This window comes from Hyla sarda, chromosome 3, assembly GCF_029499605.1.
Source record: "Hyla sarda isolate aHylSar1 chromosome 3, aHylSar1.hap1, whole genome shotgun sequence".
NCBI classification, from domain to species: Eukaryota; Metazoa; Chordata; class Amphibia; order Anura; family Hylidae; genus Hyla; species Hyla sarda.
Window position 1 is genome coordinate 79,914,161 of NC_079191.1, and position 9,293 is coordinate 79,923,453.

The 9,293-nt window shown below is 40.9% G+C and overlaps 1 long non-coding RNA gene across 1 annotated transcript; it reads left to right on the plus strand.

Moving 5' to 3' along the window:
* The first annotated feature begins 403 nt into the window (after positions 1–403).
* On the plus strand, positions 404–8,737 carry LOC130360577 (uncharacterized). The gene is made up of 3 exons (XR_008890718.1): positions 404–503; positions 1,690–1,856; positions 8,608–8,737. It is a non-coding gene; the product is annotated as an uncharacterized LOC130360577 (long non-coding RNA).
* The last annotated feature ends 556 nt before the right edge of the window (positions 8,738–9,293 follow it).

Below are 9,293 nucleotides of genomic sequence, written 5' to 3' on the forward strand. Positions count from 1 at the left end.
TATCTGTCTATCTTATATCTATCTCATATCTATCTTATATCTATCTCACATCTATCTATCTTATATCTATCTTATATCTATCTGTGGTGTCCCGGTACCGTATCCTATCCGGTACCTGTGTATATAGGTCCCCTTAGCCAGAGTCCCTAGGACGTTGGGGTCCTTATTGTTTAGTTCACCCCTAGTCACCTCTCATCCGGATAGTAATTATCCAGTAACCATTTGGGATTTATATCTATAGGATTGTATAAATGTAAATAAATAGTTAATTACCTGCCCATAGCGTAGCAGGACCTGCGGGTCACATGATCAGGAGAACTCTATGGTTTTGTGCTTCAGGACCTTTGTAGGGGCCTATGACGTATATCTCCCATCAATCCTTATAACAGTGAGTGACAGTTAATTGGACCAGTGAAAGCCCATATAAGGGAGCGGCGGCCATTGCTCTCTCTCTTTGCTCCTGCGCTCCTGACGAGGAAGGACCTATACAGCTACCTTCCGCAGTGAGTTAGGCCCGAGCCTTGCGGCAACGGCTGATCGATTATAAATTGAGAGTGTATCAATCCCTAAGCACTCTGCAAGATCACCGGACCTTATCTATCCCCTAAATCCGGACGGATCTGCAAAATTACCCTAAATTCAGAGACTGTATCTAAAGTCAAGGTCCGCAGCAACTGTCAGTCATTGCACTATATAGAGGCTGTATTCTTGAGACTGTTATTGTGCATTGGATGTACCGCAAGCCGTTCAGTAAAGTTATCCAAGTTCAAGTTCAACTACCTTGTGGACCTTTAGTCATTTTATACATGCACTTATCGTTACTGGGAAGGGCGGCGATGGGCCGGAGAATTACCTCAGCATACTAGCCCTCAGCCTGGCGTCACGAACTATAGGGTTAACATTAACACCTCATCTACCGAAACAATACCCCAACTACCATACACCTCCCAAGGCCTACCTCAAAGCTATCTCATATCTATCTATCTCATATATATCTATCTTATATCTCTCTCATATCTATCTTACATCTATCTCATGTCTATCTATCTTATATCTATCTATCTATCTATCTATCTCATATATATCTATCTTATATCTCTCTCATATCTATCTTATATCTATCTCATGTCTATCTATCTTATATATATCGATATATCTTCTATCTATCCAACAAAGTAAAAGATGGAATGATAGCCGGCACTCACCAGTCTTCTTTAACTTCTTCTTTATTATACTCACATATAAGGTGGGTAGGGAATAGACGTAGGGGGGTTACATTGGCATCAAAGCTCCGTTTTGTGCAGCAGGTGCACTTCGTCCGGCCATCATGGCCGGACGAAGTGCACATGCTGCACGAAACGGAGCTTTGTTGCCAATGTAACCCCCCTATGTCTGTTCCCTACCCACCTTATATGTGAGTATAATAAAGAAGAAGTTTAAGAAGACTGGTGAGTGTCGGCTATCATTTCATCTTTTACTTTGTTGGATATTCATGAATGCTTTCAATTAGCCAGAGCACCACTGTCACCACAGCACTATAAGTGCGAGCGTTGCCCAGAGAGACTGCACAAATTCTCCGTATACACAGTGCCATATGCATATCTATTACATGATATCTTCTATCTATCTTTTATCTCAGTGATTGATAGATAGATATTTCCTGTGTTTTAAAATATTTTTTTTTAATAGACAAACGCCCGTCTGAAGAGCAGGAAGAACAGGCGGGCAGGCATTTTGAAACGTGCTGAGGAAGAGTGGAGCGCCACGCCACTTACCCTACCCATGGGCCCATCGGCGGTTACACCACCTCACCCGTGTCATGTAGGACACCAGTCATGACACCATCAGGACACCAGGTATCTCAATGAGTGTCACCACCTCCTCACTATATATAGCAAAACTAGAACTCCAAGCATGCCCAAACAGCCAAAGGCTTTCTGGGCATGCTGGGAGTTGTAGTTTCTTTCTAAATCGGGAGGCACCCTGGTTGGGGAACACTGCCTCAGAAGTTACAGAAGGAGTAAAGATGGAGGTGAGGAGGTACCTATAACTCCTTATCGCCATCTTTACTCCTTGTCCTGTAACTTCTGAGGCAATTTTTCCCAACCTGAGTGCCAGATGTAGCAAAACTACTACTCCCAGCATGCCCAGAGGCCCAATAGATGTCTGGGTATGCTGAGAGTTGTAGTTTTACACATACTACCTCCCAGTAGTAATGAGATTACATTAGGAGGTTTGTTACAATGTGTCACCCCAGTAGTAAGGAGATTACATGAAGAGGAGGTTTGTTACAGTGTGTCACCCCAGTAGTAAGGAGATTACATGAGGAGGAGGTTTGTTACAGTGTGTCACCCCAGTAGTAATGAGATTACATTAGGAGGTTTGTTACAATGTGTCACCCCAGTAGTAAGGAGATTACATGAAGAGGAGGTTTGTTACAGTTTGTCACCCCAGTAGTAAGGAGATTACATGAGGAGGAGGTTTGTTACAGTGTGTCACCTGAGTAGTAAGGAGATTACATGAGGAGGGGGTTTGTTACAGTGTGTCACCCCAGTAGTATGGAGAATACATGAGGAGGAGGTTTGTTACAGTGTGTCACCCCAGTAGTAAGGAGATTACATGAGAAGGAGGTTTGTTACAGTGTGTCACCCCAGTAGTAAGGAGATTACTTGAGGAGGAGGTTTGCTACAGTGTGTCACCCCAGTAGTAAGGAGATTACATGAGGAGGAGGTTTGTTACAGTGTGTCACCCCAGTAGTAAGGAGATTACATGAGGAGGAGGTTTGTTACAGTGTGTCACCCCAGTAGTAAAGAGATTACATGAGGAGGAGGTATGTTATAGTGTGTCACCCCAGTAGTAAAGAGATTACATGAGGAGGAGGTTTGTTACAGTGTGTCACCGCAGTTGTAAGATGGGGCATGTCAAAGGGCGGAGCCAGTGAGCGGGGTCAAGGGGGCGGCAAAATTTACTTTCGCCTAGGGCGGCAAAAATCATTGCACCAGGCCTGTTAGGGCCACATATGGGGTATTTCCGTACTCGGGAGAAATTGCCTAACAAATTTTTGGGGGCTTTTTCTCCTTTTACCCATTATGAAAAGGTAAAGTTGGGGTCTACTCCAGAATGTTATTGTAAAAAAAAAAATATTTTTTACATTAACTTGCTGGTGTTGCCCCATACTTTTTATTTTTAAAAGAGGTAAAAGGAAAAAAAGACCCCCAAAATTTGTAAAGCAATTTCTCCTGAGTACGGAAACACCCCATATGTGGGCATAAAAGGCTCTGCGGGTGCACAACAAGGCTCAGGAGTGAGAGCGCCATGCACGTTTGAGGTGATTTGCACAGGGGTGGCTGATTTTACAGTGGTTCTGAAATAAACACAAAAAAAAACCACCCACATGTGACCCCATTTTAGAAACTACACCCCTCACGGAACGTAACAAGGGGTATAGTGAGCCTTAACACCCCAAATGTGTTTAAAGAATTTTCGTTGAATATGAAAAAAAAATATTTTTTCACTAAAATGCCGGTGTTATCCCAAATTTTTCATTTTCACAAGGGGTAATAGGAAAAAAGCCCCCCCCCCCCAAATTTGTAACCCTATTTCTTCTGAGTATATAAATACCCCATATGTAAATGTAAAGTGCTCTGCGGTGCACTTCAATGCTCAGAAGAGAATGAGCGCCATTGGGGTTTTGGAGAGAGAATTTGGCTGGAATTGAAGGCCATGTGCGTTTACAAAGCCCCCATGGTGCCAGAACGGTGGACCCCCCCACATGTGACCCCATTTAGGAAACTACACCCCTCATGTAATGTAATAAGGGGTACAGTGAGCATTTACACCCCACAGGTGTCTGACAGATTTTTGGAACAGTGGTCCGTGAAAATGAAAAATTCCATTTTTCATTTGCACAGCCCACTGTTCCAAAAGTCTGTCGAACACCAGTGAGTTGTAAATGCTCACTGCATCCCTTATTAAATGTTGTGAGGGGTGAAGTTTCCAAAATGGGGTCACATGTGGGGGGGTCCAACGTTCTCGCACCACGGGGGGTACAAAATACACATGGCCCCCGACTTCTATTGCAAACAAATTCTCTCTCCAAAAACCCAATGGCATGCCTTCTCTTTTGAGTATTGTAGTTTGCCAGCAGAGCACTTTACATCCACATATGGGGTATTTCCATACTCAGAAGAAATGGGGTTACAAACTTTGCGGGGCATTTTCTCCTATTACCTCTTGTAAAAATTCTAAATTTGGGGAAGAAACTGCATTTTAGTGAAATACATTTTTTTTTATTTACACATGTGACTTTTCAAAATAGTATGCCATGTGTTTTTCTTTTCTTTTTTCTTTTTTTTTGCTGTTATGGAACCATAGAGGCTTCCTAAAGCAACATGCCCCCCAAAAACCATTTCAGCAGAATTCCCTCTCCAGAATTCAATTGTCGCTCCTTCCCTTCTGAGCCCTCTAGTGCACCCATAGAGCACTTTACATTCACATATGACATATTTCCTTACTTGAGAGAAATTGGGTTACACATTTTGGGGGGCGTTTCCTTTTACCCCTTGTAAAAATTTAAAACTGGGTCTACAAGAACATGTTAGTGTAACAAATGGAGATTTTGAATTTTCTCCTTCACTTTTCTGCTATTCCTATGAAACATCCAAAGGGTTAACAAACATTCTGAATATCATTTTGTATACTTTGAGGGGTACAGTTTTTATAATGGGGTAATTTATGGAGAATGACTCATATAAAGACCCCTCAAATCCACTTCAAAACTGAACTGGTCCCTGAAAAATTCAGATTTTGAAAATTTGGTGAAAAATTCGAAAATTGCTGTTGAACTTTGAAGCCCTCTGATGTCTTCCAAAAGTAAAAACATGTCAACTTTATGATTCAACCATAAAGTAGACATATTGGATATGCAAATCAATATATCATTTATTTGGGATGTCCATTTTCCTTATAAGCAGAGAGTTTCAAAGTTAGAAAAATGCAACATTTTCAAAATTTTTATGAAATTTTTTAATTTTTCACCAAGAAATGATGCAAGTATCGACGCAAATTTACCACTATGATAAAGTAGAATATGTCATGAAAAAACAATCTCTGAATCAAATTCATAAGTAAAAGCATCCCAGAGTTATTAATGCTTAAAGTGACAGTGGTCAGATGTGCAAAAAATGCTCTGGTCCTTGAGGCCAAATTACCTTGGTCCCTAAGGTAAGCTCCTTTTGTCCAACAACGATAAGCCTCTTAATAGCCAACCGGGACCTTGTTCTGTACTGATGAGGGGCAATAACAGCCTTTTTCATATGTGTATTCTTTCCTTTTGGATAGATCTCTTTCTTGGCATACATTCCCAGTCATGTTCTAAGACTCCTAATTAGAGTGAAACACTGACTTTAAGAGAAAGCTACCTTGGAAAGGTGACATGAGAGGGCCGTTTTCCAAATTCTTCCCAGTTTTAAGCCAAAAACAGCCTTTGGAGAGACAACAAAGAATCAGAGCTAAAACTTCAGAATAGTTGACTAACAAAATGCCCGGTGTTTGCACTGCTGTGATACTTAGATGAGAGAAAATTCATAGGAAATCAATTTATTTGTAAACAATGTTCATGAATACAGAATATGTTTATTTGTCTTACTACAGTAAATCCATATTTATCCCACACTAGCTTCTTTTATTCACTTCCAAAATATTGATATGATTTGGGTGGTGTATTGCGCTCAATACTCAGTAGTGAATGCTGAGAAGCTTTGTACTTGGTCCTCACTCGAAAACGCATATGACTTACCCAGTGTGAATAGGTGGCAACACATTTTTTCATGTTTGCTACTTGGCACTGATGCCACCCATGCCACCTTTATTTCACCCTTCTATCCTGTTTCTCTCGCAGTGCTCCAAGTAATAGCAAGTCATGTGTCCTTGCCCTGATATTTAGAGTTGCTATTGATTAGAGGGAGTGGGTCCCTTATAACAGTGACCCTACTGCAGAATCATATTTTCTCTTGGCTCAGTCCACCTACTGTTCTTTATTGATCTTTATACAGATCAATAGAAGAGCATGCTGTGCTATGAGTCTGTATGAAAATCTATGAATAATCTGCGAAAACGAACCTTAAATTCTCCTATAGTGCAAATGTCACGTGCCACTGCTGTTCTGTTCGCATGATATCATAAATTCATCCATTGGCTACGCCATAGTGTGAAGGAAGACGCAGAATATATGACTACCTACGTTAATCATTCCATCACAAACACCTGCAATTTCACCACCCTTTCCCTTTCAATATCAAACTTTTCCCTGAGGACTAGAATTGTATCTATATTCTATCGCAATCTATAGCTGAGTATTCTCTTTGATTTTTTCCTTTCTATGGACCACTCTCAATAGAAATGAAGTATTTAAATCAATATTAAATATATATTTTTCTTAAAGTCGGGTTAGCAAGGTCAGCAAAGTAAATTCATTTTCATCTTATCAGAAAGTCGATACATATAGCCCATGTACCAAACTGAATACATTAATAGTGTTGACAAAATGGTATGAAAATCAATAGATACTTTAGCAGTAGATGTTGCTCCTAACCTTACATTCCACTTCTTACATATTTACTTCTATCATGTCAGACTGTTATTGATGTACTGTATGTCAGGATTGTTACCGCACACGTACATTGTTTATACTTGTAAGTGTGTAGGGATATATAATCCCTGGCAAAATTGATGATGATCCACCAAGATTTTCACCCAGAGCCAATACAAATATCACAGATGTGACACAAAATAGTGTAAAATACCGTAAACACCCTGGTTTCATGGAACATCCTTCAAACAGATGTGATTTCTTGTTTCTTCCGGCGTCATCATTATATGTTTTATTAGAATGTCACCAGAAAGAGGTTCCCGCATCATCTCTTTGGCCAATGCAGATTGGTAATCCATCACTGAACACTTTAATCCATCTCTCCACATCCAGTGATCGCGTCTCTTTAGCCCCATTTGACTTTCAATACATAAATCTCATTTCATTCAAGAGATATTTTACAATTCTTTCCCATGCATTGACTCCTGTTTCTACCCATGTGTCGTTGTGTTATTCAAGGCGTATTGCTGTGTTTTGTATTCTGATATATGTCTTTGTTGGTCTGCCCATATGTTTTCCATTTATATGTTTTCCTTTCTATTAACACTTTTAGGGTGCGTTCCCACAGGGCGTATACGCAGCGTATTTGACGCTGCGCAAAATTTATGGCAGCAGCGGGAAATACGCTGTGTATCCCTTGGTCACTATGCACACAGGGCTTTCCGGCGGCAGCCCTATGTGTGTAGTGAGTTTTGGAGGCGGAGCCGCGCTTCACAGACACGCCGGCATATGGCTCCGCCTCCAAAACTCACTACACACATAGGGCTGCCGCCGGAAAGCCCTGTGTGTATAGTGACCAAGGGATACGCAGCGTATTTCCCGCTGCTGGCATACATTTAGCGCAGCGTCAAATACGCTGCGTATACGCCCTGTGGGAATGCACCCTTACCTGGTTTTAGCCACAGCTGACCGGGAACAACCATCATCCTCTATCACACACTTTGGCCCTTATTCACTAAGAGTGGAGTGTAGGTTTCTTTGTGGGTTTTAATTTATTTTCCACGGTATATACTAAGGTTTCCCTGCATTTTGCACGTTTCCCTACACCAGTGGTCTTCAACCTGCGAACCTCCAGATGTTGCAAAACCACAACTCCCAGCATGCCCGGACAGCCATTGGCTGTCCGGCATGCTGGGAGTTGTAGTTTTGAAACCCCTGGAGGTCCGCAGGTTGAAGACCACTGCCCTACACTTGGCTTTTTTTTTACACATGATCTGATCTGTAGGGTTTTCCTCAGGTCAAATCCACCACATTTAATATGGAAACCTTAGTAAATTAGTTTTTTGTGAAAATGTCGGGAAGAAGCCCCTTTGGGAGACCACGCCCCCTTTCCTGGTGGCCACGATCCTTTTTAGCTGGGTTAGCAAAATGTAGAGTTAGTTGGGGTTTTTTCAATTCTGGTGCAAATTCCGGCACAAAATCTGATGCACACAGAATTACTGGCACAATGCGACAGAATCTGGCACGCAACCCAACAAAACATGTCTGGTTTGCAACAGTAAATGAGGGCCTTTGTGTTAGAGCTTCATAATTCCTTCCTGTGTTCTGCGTCCTTTCATTTTCCCCATTCTGTGAATAGAAGATAACTTTTGATGTTATGATAACACCTATGACAATGGCCCTGATTTATCAATCTGTCTGAGGCAGAAACTGGAGTGATTTTTTCAAGGAACCAATCACTGCTCAGCTTTCATTTTACCAGAGCTCCCTAAAATATAAAACATGAGCTGTGATTGGTTGCTTGGAAAAATCACTCCATTTTCTGTCTCAGACAGATTGATAAATCAGGGCCAATATCTGCCATTCCTTATTTTAGCCCAAGTTGTATTGTCTATAAGGCTAAAATTGAGTGTTCATTTTTTATTTCACTATTCAAGCTAAAGAAAAACCAGCCTTAAAGTGCTGGAATTTTTGTCAAGTCACTTCAAATTAATAAGACCTGTTGTACTACTTTGTAGAGAGTAAAGGACACCACAAACCAATCCGACTTCCCCCCGTTTCCCAACTGTGATGGTGGCTCGGCTGGCAGCAGGCCTGAAAACAGAAGGATGTCTCAATAAGCACAAGCATGTGAAATACAATTTTGTAAAACTCTGTGTTGTCATGTTTATGCGGTTATTCCTTTGAATGTATATTTAAATGATCTGCTGGCTTTTACCGTTCCCTGTGTCATAGGATTGGTTCCTCACACAGTTTGACACTGTCAGCGCTCATAAGATATTCTCAGACTATGAAAAGACACTCCCTATCAACTAAGGGACCAATGAAACCCACTTGTAAATATAGTCATACATTTCCATGAGGAATTCCAGAACAATGACACAACAACAAAGGTTATGGAGATTGGAAATATTTATCAGTATTTAACCCCTTAAGGACCGGGGGTTTTTCCGTTTTTGCATTTTCTTTTTTTGCTCCTTGCCTTTAAAAAATCATAACTCTTTCAATTTTGCACCTAAAAATCCATATGATGGCTTATTTTTTGCGCCACCAATTCGACTTTGTAATGACATCAGTAATTTTGCCCAAAAATCTACGGTGAAATGGGAAAAAAAATCATTGTGCGACAAAATTGAAAAAAAAAAACGCTGTTTTGTAACTTTTGGGGGCTTCCGTTTCTACGTAGTAAATTTTTCGGTAAAAA